Source organism: Delphinapterus leucas, chromosome 11 (assembly GCF_059928025.1).
Source record: "Delphinapterus leucas isolate spDelLeu-1000000601 "Yukka" chromosome 11, BTC_Dleu_Yukka2, whole genome shotgun sequence".
NCBI lineage: Eukaryota > Metazoa > Chordata > Mammalia > Artiodactyla > Monodontidae > Delphinapterus > Delphinapterus leucas.
The window spans coordinates 74,199,651-74,217,681 of record NC_143139.1 but is presented as its reverse complement, the minus strand read 5'-3'; the positions used below and the strand labels follow the sequence as shown (position 1 = coordinate 74,217,681).

At 36.9% G+C, this 18,031-nt stretch overlaps 1 pseudogene; it reads right to left on the bottom strand.

Moving 5' to 3' along the window:
- Positions 1-11,858: 11,858 nt before the first annotated feature.
- On the bottom strand, positions 11,859-14,673 carry LOC111163599 (zinc finger CCCH domain-containing protein 15 pseudogene; annotated as a pseudogene).
- Between the last annotated feature and the right edge of the window lie 3,358 nt (positions 14,674-18,031).

The window sequence follows — 18,031 nt, the reverse complement described above, 5'->3', positions numbered from 1 at the left end:
ATCCAAATGCCAAATAAATTTGTGTTCTGGAAAAAAAAAATTATGAACAATCTGGATGTGTGTATATATATATAAAAAAATTTTTAAATGAAAATTTAGTCAAAGTCAACTAAAGTTTTAGAAGGCCCTGGACAATTCTTTCCATTAGTCAATTAATAAGATAGCCCAATATAAAGAACAAGGGTAGCAGAGAAAGGCAGAAAAATTACTGATTAAGAATAATTTTAGCCCTAGATTGCCTGTCTCTTAGCTGTGATAACATGTGTAAATTATGTATCTAGTTTGAGCTTCATTTTTTTGGTAAAATGCAATAATAGGATCTCCCTTATAAATGACCTAGAACTCTAAGGAGATTCACTTGTAAAGAGTTCAGATGGTGCCTAACACAGGACAAACACTCAGTAAATATTATTGATATTATTGGTTGGCTCTTCAGTTCCACCAGTTTTTATTTTTAGGTAAAATCCTGAGAGAAAAAGGGATAAGATCTGAATGGAATACCGTTTAGGTCATTTTGTGACCACTCTGGTTGGAGTACCATATGATTGCATAACCTGTGTCTATTTCAGATTTGGATCAACATGGCATGCAAGTGTAAAACAGAGTAAAGTGGATCTGACAAGTGGTCTGTTGGTAAATCTTTTTTCAGAAAGATTCAGTGGTTCCTCTAGTGATTTTTGATAGGACTAAAGTCTAATGGGATTATTTCTGAGTTGGTCCTAAGAAAGGGACACAGACTAAATCTATGGTCCATTGGGTAATGCTGATCTCTGATATCATGTGGTGAAAATAGCTCACCCACCCAAGATTTTATCACCTATAACCTTGGTTTCCTTATCTCTAATCCTATGTTCCATGTAGCTACTTGGAAAACATGTACTACTTGAAAAACATGTGCCTCCAAATTAATTATTCTGAAACAAGGCAGAGATCTTATAGACCAGTTCACTTAGTTCACCAGTTCATAATAAAAGATGAACAATTTTAAGTTTCAGCTAAGTTAAAGCATGTAGTTCTTTATCACTTCGTACTTTAATGGTGTGAATGTTATGGATTTTATCTGGAGAAATTATTTATTGGTGCTATGGAATTATTTGAAGTCGATATAAAAATAAGCAGCAAAAAATATTTTACTTTTAAACTTGAACAAAATGAGTTTAATTTGCAGGCAACCAAAATTCCAAAGACTGTGCATTGTATGCAGCAGCTTTGCCTGACATCAAAGACACTCTAGAGATCAAAACAAAATCAAGTTCTGAGGAGCAATTCTTTTTTTTTTTTTTTGCGGTACGCGGGCCTCTCACTGTTGTGGCCTCTCCCATTGCGGAGCATAGGATCCGGACGCGCAGGCTCAGTGGCCATGGCTCACGGGCCCAGCCGCTCCGCGGCATGTGGGATCTTCCTGGACCGGGGCACGAACCCATGTCCCCTGCATCGGCAGGCGGACTCCCAACCACTGCACCACCAGGGAAGCCCTCTCCTTCTTAATAAGAGTGATTTTGTTTTCTTTGTTGGTGTTGGTCATTTCAAGGCAATATCAAAGTCTGTAGACGCCATCAACCTTTGAGCGACTCCATCTTAACCTCAGAGGTAAGAGTGGTAGTTAATGAAAATGTGGAAAGTCTGACACTTGAGGAAGAGCCTGTGATTAGAAACTGAAAACCTGGAGCCAAGACCTTTGTAGTGTTTCAGTCTCCCTCTTGCAGAGAAGTGCAGTCACTGTCACCAGATTGGATTTATGTTGCGACATTTCCCTTTCAATTTTTTTGTATATGATCAACATGAAGATTATTGATTGTCCTTGTTAAACCTGCCTGAGCCAAAGGACAAAGACCTTTTCCGTGTTATGTCATCTGTTGGGTAGGTTTGTCCTAGTCTTCTTGCTTTGTTTTCTCAGGGAAAGAAATTCAGAGCCAATAAAACTGTAAGATCCTGACTGGTTTAAAACCAGGCCAGGGTTGCTTAAGCAATGCTAACACTTTCGGAGATCCTTTTTGCGACAAAGATTGAAAGGAGTATAGAAAATAGCACAACGGGATTCAATTCACGTGACAAAAGGAAATTGTACAAAGTTTAATACATTCCTATTACAGTCTCAAGATTGTAATCTCCTTGGATGCTAAGCCAAGGGAAGATTTCTTTCCTACAGTACGCTTCATCAGGTTGCTTTAGGAGTGGTGCTGCGGGATGGAGGGAGGTGGCACAAGTTATACAACACGCAATTTAAGATAATGGCCTTTGAAAAGGAGAAATTAATATAAGCAGACGAGGCCAACAAAGCTTCAGTCATCTAAAAGGTACTTTCAATCACCACTGACATTAAACAATACCACCCCCACTGAGTCTACGCTATGTTTATTATCATTTAATTTCTTGCTCAAATTGGCGCTTTCTTATCATGATGTTTCAGGGATTGCAAGCTCTGTTATGACTACAATTGGTAAAAAAAAATTGCATTCATCTAAGTGAGTAACAAGATACAGAAATTGAGCTATCTTAACCTTTTGTGGCTTTAAATGTTCCACTAAAAACATTAGCAAAAATGGAAGCTATAGCGTTTCCATAATTATCACAGCATTGTCTTTGTTCTTATAATGATAGAATCCATACTTTCAATTTGGAGTGCTTAATAATAGCAGCTGTCTTGTCTGCTCAACTGTGGGGTTTTAGGGCTCCCATAATTATTCATTTTCACTCACTTACTTGACAGTGGGTGTTTCCTTGAAATATTTCAGGCCACATCAGAAGATAGAATTTTAAAATCCTTCTAAGCATTCTGCTCTACGCAACAATGTTGAATTATGCATTAATAAACCGAATTTAATTGATTTGGAGGTGCCTAAGCCCTTATTAACATACCTCAATACTAAAACTGATTGCCACAAATCGTCAGCCAAACACAAATGCAGGCATGATTGTACTGTTAATGTATGAAGGGCTTCTGTCTCTTGGTCCCTAAAACCACAAACTTCGCATTTTTTCACCTTCTCCCTTGCTCTTTCTTTCCTCGTATTCTGGTTTTCCTTCTCCTCCTCTTATTTGTAAAAACATTTTATTTTGGAATAATTTTAGGTTTACAGAAGAGTTGTATGGATGCTACAGAGTCTGCCTTTCACCCAGCCCTCCTCTTATTATTTACTAAAACTTATTAATGGGTAGTTGAAAGGGAAAAAAATAAGAACAGAAACCTACCCATAGAAAATGCACATGGCACTCCATCTTTCTGATATGCATCAAACTAATTACAATAATAAATAAAATATGAATATTGGGAATAAACCAGGTCAATCATTTCCCATTATTATTTAGTCTGAATGTTCCATAGTGAGAGAGTATAACATACATGCGTATACATGTACTGCTACCAACAGCCGTGTGCTTTATTATAATGGGTGAAAATTATATGCCGAGAAGAGAGGTTCAAAAGATGAGGAAAGTAGTTTTATGGGTATGGCTATGGCGATGCTAGAGAGGATAACTGAGGGAGAGAGGTTTTTATGATACAACAGAGCACAGACAGAGGGTATGTATGTGGTAGGGGAGGGTGGGGATAGGGCCAGGGTGGGTGGGGATGGGTAAGCAGTTACAGAATGCTCTCAGGACATTTATGCTGGGCTCTGTAGACTCTTCATACTCTTTCATGTAAAAGTACGTGTTCCAGCGATAGTGCAGAGGTAAGTTCTCACATTATGCATACAGCACTCATATTTAGTCTAAACAATTCATCTTAATGTTTTTTTAAAAAAAGCACTATACATTTTGTACAATTATGAATTAATGCACAGTTTAATTGTACAATTGAAAATGACTAAAATAAACTTCGTTATATTTTGTAAGTCCCTGCCACTATAAATAATTTTGAAAATTTATAATAGCAGTAAGAAATGACCTATCGTAGATAACCACTCTGAATAATTTAATTTTTAATTATTTTATTCATTTTTTTCTAAATTTTATGATATAATTGTTCTAAATCCTGTTTTGTTGTTGTTTTTGTTTATTTTTCCCTTATGTCTATTGATTTTCACATCCAATTATGAGACTGGGTCTCCAGATAGCTCACAGAAAATGCCATATCTTTTTCTAAATCATATAAAAATATTCCAGAAAATGCCGCTCATTATGCAGAGGCAAACATGTAGATATAACCACTGGAAAGCATTAAAGAGACAGTTCCAAAGATGGAAGGTTTCTACTGACTCTCGAGTACATGCTCTGCTTTGTTCTTTACTAAATGATCAGTATTGTTTCATAATTCAGTGTAACAACTCCTGCTGCCAAATGTAATCTCTCTTCTCATCTATGTCATTTTCACTTATAGCTATAGCGTTTCTTTTTTCACAATATCTATATCCATATTTCTCAGAAATCATCAACGTTTAGTCTATAGGTGCAATACCTAGCACCACAATCCGTCAAAATATTTAGTGACCGAATAAAAAAGTTTATCTATGAGGAGGGTGTATTAGAATTCTACAGAGAAACAGAACCAATAGGAGATAGACAGATAGATAGAAAAAGACTTAATATGAGGGGTAGGCTCATTCAGGGAGGCTAAAAAGTCCCATGATCTGCATCTGCAAGCTGGAGGCCCAAGATAAACAGAGGTATGGTTCTAGTCCAAGGCCAAAGGGTTGAGAACCAGGGATCCAATGGGCTAAGTCCTAGTCTGAATCTGAAGACTCAAGAACCAGGAGAGCCAATGTCTGAGGACAGGAGAAGATGGATATCCCAAATTTGACAGAGACCAAATTTGCCCTTCCTCCACTTTTTTGTTCTATCCAGGCCCTCAATCTACTAATCCAAATGCTAATATTTTCTGGAAACCCCCTTGCAGTCATACCCAGAAACAACGTCTCACCAGCTATCTGGGTATCTCTTAGCCTGGTCAAGGTGACACATAAAATTAACCATCACAGAGGTTCAGTATCAAACACTGTCCAGAGAAACTGAAGCACTGTGACAGACTGTTCAAAGATGCCAGAGTGGGGACTTCCCTGGTGGCGCAGTGGTTGAGAGTCCGCCTGCCGATGCAGGGGACACGGGTTCGTGCCCCGGTCCGGGAAGATCCCACATGCCGCGGAGTGGCTGGGCCCGTGAGCCATGGCTGCTGAGCCTGTGCGTCCGGAGCCTGTGCTCCGCAATGGGAGAGGCCATAAGAGTGAGAGGCCTGCGTACCGCAAAAAAAAAAAAAAAAAAGATGCCAGAGTTATAAAATTATTCCAAGAACAAAGACTGGTCAGGACATTAGTTATAGTCTCACTCCAGAGCAGTGCCATTAAAACATTTAAGAAACATCAGTTATCTAGTTATGCTTCTTGCTGGCTATGTCTTCAGAGTCAAAACCTACTTTCCCTGGATATTAGAGCCAGAGTAAGAATCAGGAACCAGCCTCATGCTTGGAAGCATTCCATTGGACATCTCAGTAGTTTGAGGGCAGCTATAGTGCATAAACATGTCCATATAAATTTATCTAAATGTAAATGTAAATGTGAAATAAATATTATGTGGCGTTTGTTTTTTTAGGGAGAAATGAGCATATTATGAAATCACACCAAGTAGAGCAAGGTGTTGCAATTCCCAAAGTCTAGAAACCTCTGGCTTTAGCTGGTAAACTATACTGTGACCTCAAGATAGGCACAGATATAAAATAAAAGAAAATAAAAGTAAATGAAAGTAAATAAAATAAAAGAAAATAAAAGTAAATAAAAAAGTAAAAAGATAAAACAAAAATAAAGTAAAATTCAAAAAAAATGAAGCAATTTATATAGCCTAATGTAATTCTCTCAGGTCAAAAGCACAATAACTTACTGAGAATCTGTGGGTATCTTAGTCTAAAAGCCTCAAGAACATTTCTCTAAACCAGTGGTTCAAGATATTCATTTCACTTTAATAAGTATCTATTTAGTATTTAAGATGTGCCAAGAACCATACAAGATGCTGAAGCTAAAATATTGAATAAGACAACAGAGTGTGCAGGTCTGTGGAGCTTATCATCCAACAGGGAAGCAAGATCATTAAAAATACAATTATAACTAAAGGTGTTTGTAGCTATGAAGAAGTACTGGATTAGGTGGAGAAACAGCACGGTGTCTGTAATTGGGGTGTTAGGAAAAACTTCCCAGGCAAAATGACTGCTAAGCTATGACCTAGACTACAGGTAACGTTTAGCTCATTAAAGCTGGAACAGCAATAATGAGAAGGGGGAACAAAAAAAAATTAAAGAAAATTAAAAAAGAAATAAGGTAAAAAGAACAGCATGTGTAAAAACTGTGGAGATTGAGAGATGTGAGTCTGTGACCCATATTTTAAGGTGTAGAATGGCAACAGATGAGACTGGGGAGCTAATCAGGCCTTGTTTTCCATGTATTCTGTGGGAAGTTAATAGGAGGTATAAAAAATAGTTGAATACGTTTAGAAAATGTGGGTCATTCCCACAGGACTTCTCAGAGCCTTTACTATGTTAATATCCACCACAAATCTCCAATATTTAGAGCTTTTGACTTAAATTATTGTCTTGCTATTATTGTGCTTTTTTAGCTGTCTGTAGGAAGTTGAAGCTGTGACCACCTCCCTATTTCACTTTAACCTGGAGGAAAAAAATGGTATAAGAAAATGAGATCAAATGGGATTTAGGTAGCAGTGTATATTTTTGGTATATTTCCACTGCCCTGTACCTACAAAGTGTCTCATCTACTGTGTAATCCTAATTCCAAAAATTTAATTTTTTCAGTGAGTTATAGATATGCATATTCACCTCCATGCAAAGTTCATAGTAGACAGGAATCTTCTACCCCCCATAATGATTTTTTCCTTACTCCTAAAGGAGTGTTTTCCTATATTAGGTGCACATTTTAAAGGCATTGATATATTCTACTACTCCAGAAGCTTATTTTATTTGGCAGCCATAGCTACCCCACTGCAAAATGAGTGAATGAGTAAACAAATATATAAATAAATAAGAATACAGGCAACATGTTCCAAGAGCTGTACATCTTGACAGGAAATCAATATATAGTGGGTCTGGAAATTGAGACTGTTGAGCTAAATTTTTGTTTACTTTCCAGATAATTCCAGTTTCTGCTGTAGTCAGGATGGTAAAAAGAGAGCTTTCCTGCATTCCCATTTCATAAAACCCTTTATGGATCATGACAAGCTATTTGCAATTACGTTCATTCAAATTCTAAATTCTGCCCAAATGCAGTTAACAGAATGCAGACAGCTAAGGGATGGGAATGGTACATATAAATTCTGTATATGATAATTATTTATTGATCTGCAAAGTGCATTTGATTTGGATCAGTACTAGAACAAAGGCATGGATGTGTTGAAAGCTCATATAATCATACTGAGAATATGGACAAGAACATCTTCCTAGCATGGACAGAGCAGAAATGTTCCTGCTAGAAGAGTAAGACTTCCTTCTATTTCAATTGCTTTTAACCAATGAGTGTTTAAAAATTAGTTGTTTCCCGGGACTTCCCTGCTGGCACAGTGGTTAAGCATCCACCTGACAATGCAGGGGACACGGGTTCGAGCCCTGGTCCGGGAGGATCCCACATGCTGCGGAGCAACTAAGCCTGTGCGCCACAACTACTGAGCTTGTGCTCTAGAGCCTGTGACCCACAACTACTGAAGCCCGCGCGCCTAGGGCCCATGCTCTGCAACAAGAGAAGCCACTGCGATGAGAAGCCCGTGCACCACAATGAAGTGTAGCCCCCGCTCGCCCCAACTAGAGAAAGCCCGCGTGCAGCAATGAAGACCCAACCCAGCCAAAAATAAATAAATAAAAAATTAGTGGTTTCTGTTTCTATACCCAAATCCTGAGTTATGAAGCTCCTTTAAAAATATTTATTACCATCCCAGCCACTGCATCACAGCCCTATTATTGGTGTTTAAAATGTATACACTTATAAATTAAGAATGTAAATTCATAGTCACTTAAAAATCAGTGGTTTTTCTTTTCTTTTTTTTTTTTTTTTTAGTTTAAATTAGCAAAAGTTCCATGACAGTGAAAATCTCTTCAATTCTTCCATTCATTTTGGAAATGGAGATCTGACTTTTGTTTCAAGCAAATTTGTCTTTGTATAGTCATTGAAATAGTCCTGCCCAAAACACACGGCTGAGTGGTGCCATTATGGTCCAGTCTGCTAAGCAGAACTCCACTGGGGGTCTCATAGTTCTCACAAGTCACGTACAATAGCCTACTTTTATATCTACAGGAATAAATCAAAATAACCTGTGTGTCCTTATCTACCATTAGATCAGTCCCAAACATAAAGATGCGCAAGACTTATTTGACTAGCTTGTTCTAGGTCCTCATGCCTAGACATTCTCTTCCAATAAGTCTGAATTCAGTTCTAAGAATTTTTTATTTTTAGCAGCACTCCAGGTGGTTCTAATGCAAGTGCTCCTTCAGTTTAGAGAGTTTTCATCTTTGTACTTCTGGTACCCAAACCAGTGCCTGGTACATATTAGACTCTTAAAAATTAATCTTTTAAACAAAACTAAATTAAAAGAAACTGAAATTTCATTGGACATAAGTATGGCTGTGTTTGTCAAAACAGGTTGGATTATGCAGCAGGAAGAAATACCCTTAAGCCTCGGTTGTTAACGTAACATAGGCCTATTGCTCATGTCATGGTCCTGGCCACTCAAAGGGCAGCTAGTGTCCATGAAGCCACTCAGGGATCCAGGCTGACAAAGATGTTACCATGATGCAGCTTCACCTTGCAGCTGCATACTCCAGCTGTGGTGGCTTTTGAAATCACCATGGAAGGGAAAAGGTATGTTGGAAGGGTTTTCTCTATCAATTAAGCATGTTAGCTTTGGATTAATGTACATTAGTTTATTCCCAGTCCTTTGGCCAGAACTACTGTGTGGCCCCACCAAACTGCAAGGTGGCTGGAATGTGTAACACTCCTGTGTCCTCAGGAGGAGAGAACTGATTGTGATGAACATTAGGGCTCTTTATCTCTGAGGTTAACATATGAGTCATTTTTTCATATGCTTCTTTACGATGCTTTAGGTAGTGCTCAAATACCATTTATGGACTCCTCTACACCAGCTGGACTCCTGTCATGGTCCTCCAGTGCAGCTCAACCAATACATATGTACTCTTTTCATGGAAGAATTGATGAATGACAAGATCAGTCATTGAAATAGGCACAATATCTTTTGTAGACGTTCCCACAAAGACTTGGTAAAACATGGTATAAATCATACTCAAATGTTGAGCCCTGAGTTTTAGAGACTTAAAAAATGTACTTGGAGAATCAAACACATAGCCGAAAAGATCTCCAAGAGCATATGGTTGGTGGTTAGATACTGAACAAAACACTTTTGAATTTAACCCAAATAACTGTTAATTCTTCCAGGGTTGGTGTCAGTATTTTGTATGCCAAATAACACTGTGGATTGGGAAACTATTTGATATGTCTGCAATAGATCCAAAGAAAAGGGATAAGAAGAGGGTTTCATGTGTAATCACTATTACACGGGAGTAGAATAGAGACCCAGTGGACAGTTTTAAAAATTGTCTTAAATACAAAAAGATCGTCAAACTGGCTGTTAGTATCAAAAATTTTTTTTAAAAAATTAAGCCTACAAATTTTTTTGTTACTATGAAGACTATGGTAACCAGTTATACACTCAGCTTAAAAATGAACCTTTCCCCCAGAGTTTTAAGTAAATGGTTAAAAATATTTAAGTGTTACCAAAGTAATAGACATTTTAAAATAAATTCAAACAAAATAAAAGAAAAATTGAACGTCTCTTCCTCCTTTTCAAATCCCTGGTGTTAAAATCTTGTTTCTTGATTTATATTGTTCCAAACGTTTGATATGTATATGAAAATACACATATGCAAGCAAACACTAGCACTTATATCTTTATCCACATATCATAAATACATATTGATCTCATCTAGACCTTAAGTTAAATGAAACTAGAGAAGGGTCAGTATTTCCTTATTTTTATCCCTGGTACCAAAGTGTCTAGCACATCATGGATGCTTAATTGATCATCTGATGAACAGAAGACTCTTAAGTTAACAAGACATCTGAGACAGTTTTCAATATAAGCCTTATTATTTTTAATGGCAGTATAGTATTCCATAATATAAATGTGCTGTAATATTTTAAACTATTTTCTGTTGATGGATATGTAAGGTTTTTTCTACTTGACTATTACAAACAATTCAGAAATTGTTCATTAGGATGATTATTTATGTCAGATAGATTCCTGAAGATGGAATGTTTAGCTCAAAGTCACAAATGTTTTAAATTTTGAGAGACACAAGTGATATGGTTCTTCACCTTTCTGGGAGAATCACAGAATCATTTGACAATCTGATGAAAACTAATATACCCTCTCCCAGTAAACTGTACAAGTGCTCTATGTAATCACTGAAGCTTCTGGGTACAACACCTAGTTAAGAACCCCTGCTTTAGAGTGTTACATTAACTACTGAAGTTGATTTTGTCACAAATGATCTCGACTTTTACCTGCAGCATGGTCTGCCAGCTTTCCTTTAGAAAGCAGATGTTCTCTGAAAGGAGAATTATGAGATCTTGAGATACCACATGCTAATTTGCCCCCATGCAAATTTTAAGCTCAGTTTACCCAATTTCAAAGGCAAATACTTCCGTGTCAGTGCACTCGTATGACCGTAAGAACTCCCACACTTTGTCACATTAAAATCCCCAGTTAAGCCATGATTTTCTTATTTTCTTCTCAAAGTTTCCCTAACTGTTCCAGCCACAGTGATATTACCAATTTTTTTCTTAAGAAAAAGGGGAGCACAGTCTGTTTCCACTCAGATTGCATCAGGTTGGATTAAGTAAGAACTTGAAGGTTGCCCAGCCCAAACATAAGAGTTGCACTGAGTCATAAAAGAGAATTCCAAGTGAAGACAGTTACTAATAGCTAGGAGAATGCTTGGTGAGCAGACATGCAGAACCTGATCTCCCAGTGACCAATGGGGGGACTCGGACCAGCCCCAACCGGGGCAATTGGGTCAAAGAAATTGTTGTTTTATAATTCTTAGTCAAAAGGAGAAACTTGAGGTACTTGGGACACTAGCATTGAGTGTCTCTCTTCCACACGCATACCCCAATTCTTCTGTTCTCTAAGCTAGCTCATTTTTCTTAAAAGAATAAAGACAAAATTTCAATAGTCCTCCTCTCCAATTTCAGAGAAAACAAAGCCTGAACTAGAATAAGAGATGTATGTTTCAGCTGTCTTCAAGAGGAAGGATGCTTTTCTTTAAGGAACTGTGACTGATTTACATAAGAAAAAGTGCTCTTGGTTTACTCAGCTACAGATGATTGAGGCCTTTCCTCCACTTCTGAAGGAGGAATATTTGGACATCACAGAGAACTGATTCTGACATCTTTAGAGAGTGGAATCACTTGGCTGGGTTCATTTCCTGGCTCCTGTGTTTTTATAGCACAGAGTTTCAAAGACATGTAAAGCCAGCATGCACTTAAAATTCTCGGTCTCTATCAAAACAAATCTGCCATTTAGCTTCACTTTTTCAGCGAGGCTCATTACAGTCCTAAATTTGAACCTCATTAGAGAATAAAATCTACACCTGTCTTTAGGTTGTTCCTAAAAACTAACTCTCTTATTTCTTTGTAAATGCTATTGTACACAAACTTGAAATTCATAATTAATATTATTGAGTAAAAATGTTACCAGATGGTTTTAAACTATGAAAGAAAAAGTGTGTAAGTTTTCTCCTCATTGCCCTTTAAGAAATCAAATTGAAGTTTAATTCAGGTAGGAAACAGGTTAATGACAATAAAAAAGTTTAATCTAGACCCTTGTTAAGCAAAGTTTGTTTATTGCATCAACAGTGTCAATATCACCTGGGTGTTGATTAGAAATGCAGAATCTAGAGCCCTACTGGAGATCTACCTACTCTTGATATGCATTTTTTTAAGATTCCCAGGTAATTTGCATATACAATAAAGTTTTATTTTTATTTTTTTGGATTTCAATGTATCAAGGTCTTTATTTACAACTTTATTGGCAAAAAAGAAAAGGAATAGTTTAAAACAGTTTAACACAGGGCATTGCAGCTGATCCTGGCAGACTAATGAAGTTTTATTTTAAATGTCCATCTAATTGTCCAGAGATATACAGTACTGAATCTGCATACACAGTTTCCTTTATGAAGTACAGGCTCATATCTCAGGCAGCCTTTTGAACATATAAATACAAAGGAAAGAAAATCACTCATTAAAAACTGCATTAAATAAAGGGTAATTTAAATTTATGTTGTCCTTCTAATAACACATACCCAATGAAAATCAAAAGCTGGAAAAGCAGTTACACTTCCTACTTGAGTGGACAGTTAAAACAATCAATCATTTTCTGCAATGACCATTATATTTTTAATTTATCTGAACTTACTATGAGATGTAGCCAAAGTCAGAAGACAAGATGTAGGGAGAATATTCCTTTTTTGGAGGAGAGTAAGCCCTCCAGAATCAGCATGGGAAACAAACATCCTGTTGAATTCTAGGTGGAAAAAAATTAATGTAGTCAATTTCAACTCATGCTGAGCTGGCTTAATTTTTTCATTGACTTGTTTGGTGTCATTCTTCTAAATCAAGTGTGTTTAATTCTTCTTCTAGTTCATCCAAATCTTCCCCAGTAAGAAGACTTCCGTCAACAGGAACAGAATCAATGGCTTCATTTTCCTGTCCCTCCCTTTCATTGTCCTCTTCCAAATCACTTCTTTCACCATTTTCAGCCCTACCTCCGGAAGCTTCACTTAATTTGTTTTCATCCTTTTCTGAAGTATATGTGCTGAATCTTTCAAGACTGGCTACAGTAATACCTGTCTCATCTACATCTCTTGGGGTGCACAGGCTTAAATCTATGCCATTTATGCTCACTGAATCACCAACCTCATCACCACCTGTTCCCTGGGTAAAAAAGGTATCATCAGCTTCCTCCTCCTCCTCGTCAACCAGTTCAGGAAGAAATTCAAACACCTCACAACCACTAATCACTAATCTTTCCCTGCTTGGAAGTCTGCTTTCCTTGTTTCTATATCTTGCTCAAGTTTATCAATCTTTTCGTGTCTTTTTCTCTTCTTCCATGCAAGAAAAGATTCTAACGTAACTTTGGTAACATTTGGACCTACGGCAGAATGCTCTCTTTCAATTAGATCTTCTAATGAAATTTCATCTTCTTTTTCTTCTTTCTTTTTATCTTTTTTAAAGACAAACTCAGGAGAAAGTGCATGATGATACATGCAAATATTACCCCCTCTAGGGCATACCCCAAACCAGCCATATTTGTTGTTTTCAATAGCTTCAAGGAAATGCTTGCACACTATTTGAGTTTTTGGTTTTTTCTTTTCCACCTCACCGTGCTGCTTGTTTACTACTTCTTCCAGTTTTTTCTCATCCCAATTATCCATAGTATCTTTATCAAGCTCTTCATCTCTTGCATCAAGGTAAACACTTCCCCTTTCACATTTTGTCTCCAGAGTCAAGTCATGAGAGAACTTACACTTATCTCCTTTAGTACACTGTCCTTGCTTGAAGAATGCACATACCATGGATTTGGGATCTGCACCTTTACTTATTTTTTGAGTGGCAACTACAGGTTTGAACAACTCATTTAGCTCTTGCAATTCCTTCTTCTTGTCATCTTTCTTCAACTTCTTTTCAGCTTCACTTTATGCTACCTAAAGTGGATTTTGTTGACCAAATTTAACTTGATGAGTGACAGCCTTGATAAACTTCTGTTGCTTTGCTCCTTTCTTATTCTTTAGATCAGAAGTTTTGTCTTCGATAATCTTCTCCTTTTTCTGCTCCGCCTTTTTGCTGCCCCCAGCCTGAGCCTGTTTCTTGGGGGGCATGGCAGAGACAGTTGGCACCCGCCAGACTTAAACACAGCTGGACTCCCTCAGGGACTCTGGCCCTGCAGTAGGAGAAGGAGGAAGACGCCTACAATAAAGTTTAAGGAACACTGATCTAAGCCACCTTTGTGAAGCTATCTAGAGACACAAAATGTTTCATCCCTTAAAATGCACCATCCTGTGACTAACGCCAGCTACCACGGGTATTTACTGTCCTCAAGATTACAGCACTCCATGTAAATTCTCTGAGCTGGACAGGTTTGGAAGAACATGTCCTTGAAGAAATCTAATCAAAAACAGAAAGTCAAAAAGATACTCAAGTTCTTCATGGCTCTGTTAAGATCCTTATGCAAAAAACATTACTGCAGAATGACCAAATAAAGACAAGAGTATGATTCAACTAAAACTACCAGTTTTAGTTGCAAAAAAGAAAATTAAGGGCTCAAAATAATGAATAAAAACAGGCTCACTTTGTTTCACCTTATATATTTATATTGCTAATTTAATTTATTATTAAAATTAGTATGTAATAATAACTTCAGTCCCCAAATAGTAATGCTAAGTATTTTGTTGTTCTTTTTTTTTCATTATAAATAGAGGGTCTGAGAAGCAATACTAAAATTTTGCTCATATAGTCAAAAATACCATTCAATGCCAGGTACTGCTTTAGGTATTTAAGATACAATCAGTAAAGAAAAAAAAATTGTCCACTTTGGTGATGCTTACATTCTTGTGTGGAAACATCAGCAATAAACCCCAACAAGAAGTAAATTGTATAGTAGGTTGGAAGTGATAAATGCCATAAAGAGCAGTGTTGGGAGTGGGGAGAAAGTTGCCATTTTAAACAGGACTATAAGTTGTGGAGGTACCATTTGGGCAAAACTTGAAGGAAGTGAGAAAGGCAGGAGAAAGTAGAGGAAAGCTTAATTGTTTTGGTCAGTGAATGATGCATGTAAATCTCTTCCACGTATTTACTATTTTTCTTTTTTCTTCCAGTTTCATTGAGATATAATTGACATAAAGCACTGTATAAGTTTATAGTGTAGAGCATAATGATTTGATTTACATGCATCATGAAATGATTACCACAATAAGATTAGTGAACCTCCATCACCTCACAGAGGTACAAAATAGAAATTTAAAAACTGTTTTTTTCCTTATGATGAGAACTCTTAGGATTTACTCTCTTAATAACTTTCATAAATAACATACAGCAGTATTAATTATATTAATCATGTTGTGCACTATAGTCCTAGTACTTATTTATCTTATAATTGGAAGTTTGTGCCTTTTGACACATCTTCAACCAGTCCCTCTTCGCTTTATCCACTGCCTCTGGTAACCACAAATCTGATCTTTTTTTCTACGAGTTTGTTTTTGAAGTATAATTGACCTACAACATTATGTTAGTTCCTGGAGCACACCATAATGATTCGATATTTCTGTATATTATAAAATGATCACCATCATAAGTCTAGTTTCTATCTGTCACCATACAAAGGTATTATGTTACTACTGACTATATTTCCCATGCTGTACATATCATACCCGACTCATTTATTTTGTAACTGGAAGTTTGTACGTCTTAAGTTCCCTCATTTATTTCACACATCTCCTGACTCTCCTCCCCTCTGACAACCACCTGTTTGTTCTCTGTATCTATGACTCCATTTGTGTTTTGTTTGTTCATTTATTGTTTTTTAGATTACACATATGAGTGAAATCATACGGTATTTGTCTTTGTCTGACTTATTTCACTCAGCATAATACCCTCTAGGTCCACCTATGTTGTCACAAATGGCAAGATTTAATTTTTTTTTTTTTTTGCGGTACGCGGGCCTCTCACTCTTGTGGCCTCTCCTGTTGCAGAGCACAGCCTCTGGATGCGCAGGCTCAGCGGCCATGGCTCACGGGCCTAGCCGCTCCGCGGCATGTGGGATCCTCCCGGACTGAGGCACGAACCCGTGTCCCCTGCATCGACAGGCAGACTCTCAACCACTGCGCCACCAGGGAAGCCCTCATTCTTTTTTTATGGCTGAGTAATATTCTGTTATATATATACCACATGTTCTTTATCCATTATCTATTGATGGACACTTAGGTTGCTTCTATATCTTGTGCTATTGTAAATACTGCAGTGTGCATATATCTTTTCAAATTAGTGTTTTTGTTTTCTTTGGAATTGCTGAATTGTATGGTAGCTCTATTTTTAATATTTTTGAGGAAACTCCATACTGTTTTCCAAAGTGGCTGCAGCAATTTACATTTTGATTAACAGTGCATGAGGATTCCCTTTTCTCCACATCCCTTCCAACACTTGTGATGTGTTGTCTTTTGCTTAATAGCCATTCTGACAGGTGTGAAGTGATATTTCATTGTGGTTTTAATTAGCTTTTCCCTGATGATTAATAATGTTGAGCATCTTTTCATGTGTCTGTTGGCTATCTGTATGTCTTCTTTGGAAAAAGGTCTATTCAAGATCTCTGCCCATTTTTAATCATGGGGTGTGTGTGTGTGTGTGTGTGTGTGTGTGTGTGTGTGTGTGTGTGTTTTGATGTTGAGATGTATGAGTTCTTCGTATATTTTGGATATTAACCTCTTATGAGATATATCATTTGCAAATATCTTCTCCCATTCACTAGGAGGCCTTTTCATTTTATTGATAGTCTCCTTCATTGTGCAAAAGCTTTTTAGTTTGATGTAATCCCATTTGTTTATTTTGCTTTTGTTTCCATTGCCTGAGGAGACATATCTGAAAAAAAAAAAAAAGTATTGCTAAGACAAAGAGTGTACTGCCTATGTTTTCTTCTAGGAGTTTTATGGTTTCAGGTCTTACATAAGTCTTTAATTCATTTTGAGTTTATTTTTATACATGGTGTGAGAAAGTAGTCCAGTTTGATTCTTTTGCATGGAATTGTTCAGTTTTCCTAGCACCATTTGCTGAAGAGGCTGTCTTTCTTCATTGTATATTCTTGCCTCCTTTGTTGTGGATTTATTAACCATGTAAGTGTGGGTTTACTTCTGGATTCTCTATTCTGTTCCATTGACATATGTGTCTGTTTCCGTGCCATTACCATACTGTTTTGATCACAGCAACTTTTTAGTATAGCTTGAAATCAGGGAACATGATACTTCAGCTTTGTTCTTCCTTCTCAAGATTATTTGGTTATTCAGGGTGTTTCCTGTTTCCATACAAAGTTTAGAATTATTTGTTCTAGTTCTGTGAAAAATGCCATTAGTATTTTGACAGGTATTGCACTGAATCTGTAGACCGCCTTGGGTAGTATGGTCATTTTAACAATATTTATTATTACAATCCATGAGCATGGTATATCTTTTCGTTTGTTTGTGTGGCCTTCAATTTCTTTCACTGGTGTCTTATAGTTTTCCTAGTACAGGTCTTTTACCTCTGTAGTTAGATTTATTCTTAGGTATTTTATTCTTTTTGATGCAATTGTAAATGAATTGTTTTCTACACTTAAGGAAGAGCAAGGGAGGGAAGTGTTCTCCTAACTTGTAATATGATTGTTGATCCACTGCTTTAGTGATAGTGTACAACCCCACTCTATAATTTTATATATCATCCTTTCTGGTGAGCCATACATTCAGCCAAGAGTGAACTCAGATTTTATTTTTCAGTAGCCCTTATTTTATATGTAATTACGTCTAGAAATTAAATACCTGCCAATAACTTTATTATGTGCTTACTATGTACAAATTTTATCTTTTTCTAATCTTGGAAGAAGATATATATTTTTTAATTTTTAAATTTAATTTTATTTATGTTTTTATACAGCAGGTTCTTATTAGTTATCCATTTTATACATATTAGTGTATATATGTCAATCCCAATCTCCCAATTCATCACACCACCACCCCTGCCCCTGCCACTTTCCCCCCTTGGTGTCTATACGTTTGTTCTCTACATCTGTGTCTCTATTTCTGTCCTGCAAACCGGTTCATCTGTACCATTTTTCTAGGTTTCACATATATATGTTAATATACGATATTTGTTTTCTCTTTCTGACTTACTTCACTCTGTATGACAGTCTCTAGATCCATCCACATCTCTACAAATGACCCGATTTCATTCCTTTTTATGGCTGAGTAATATCCCATTATATATATATACCACATCTTGGAAGAAGATAC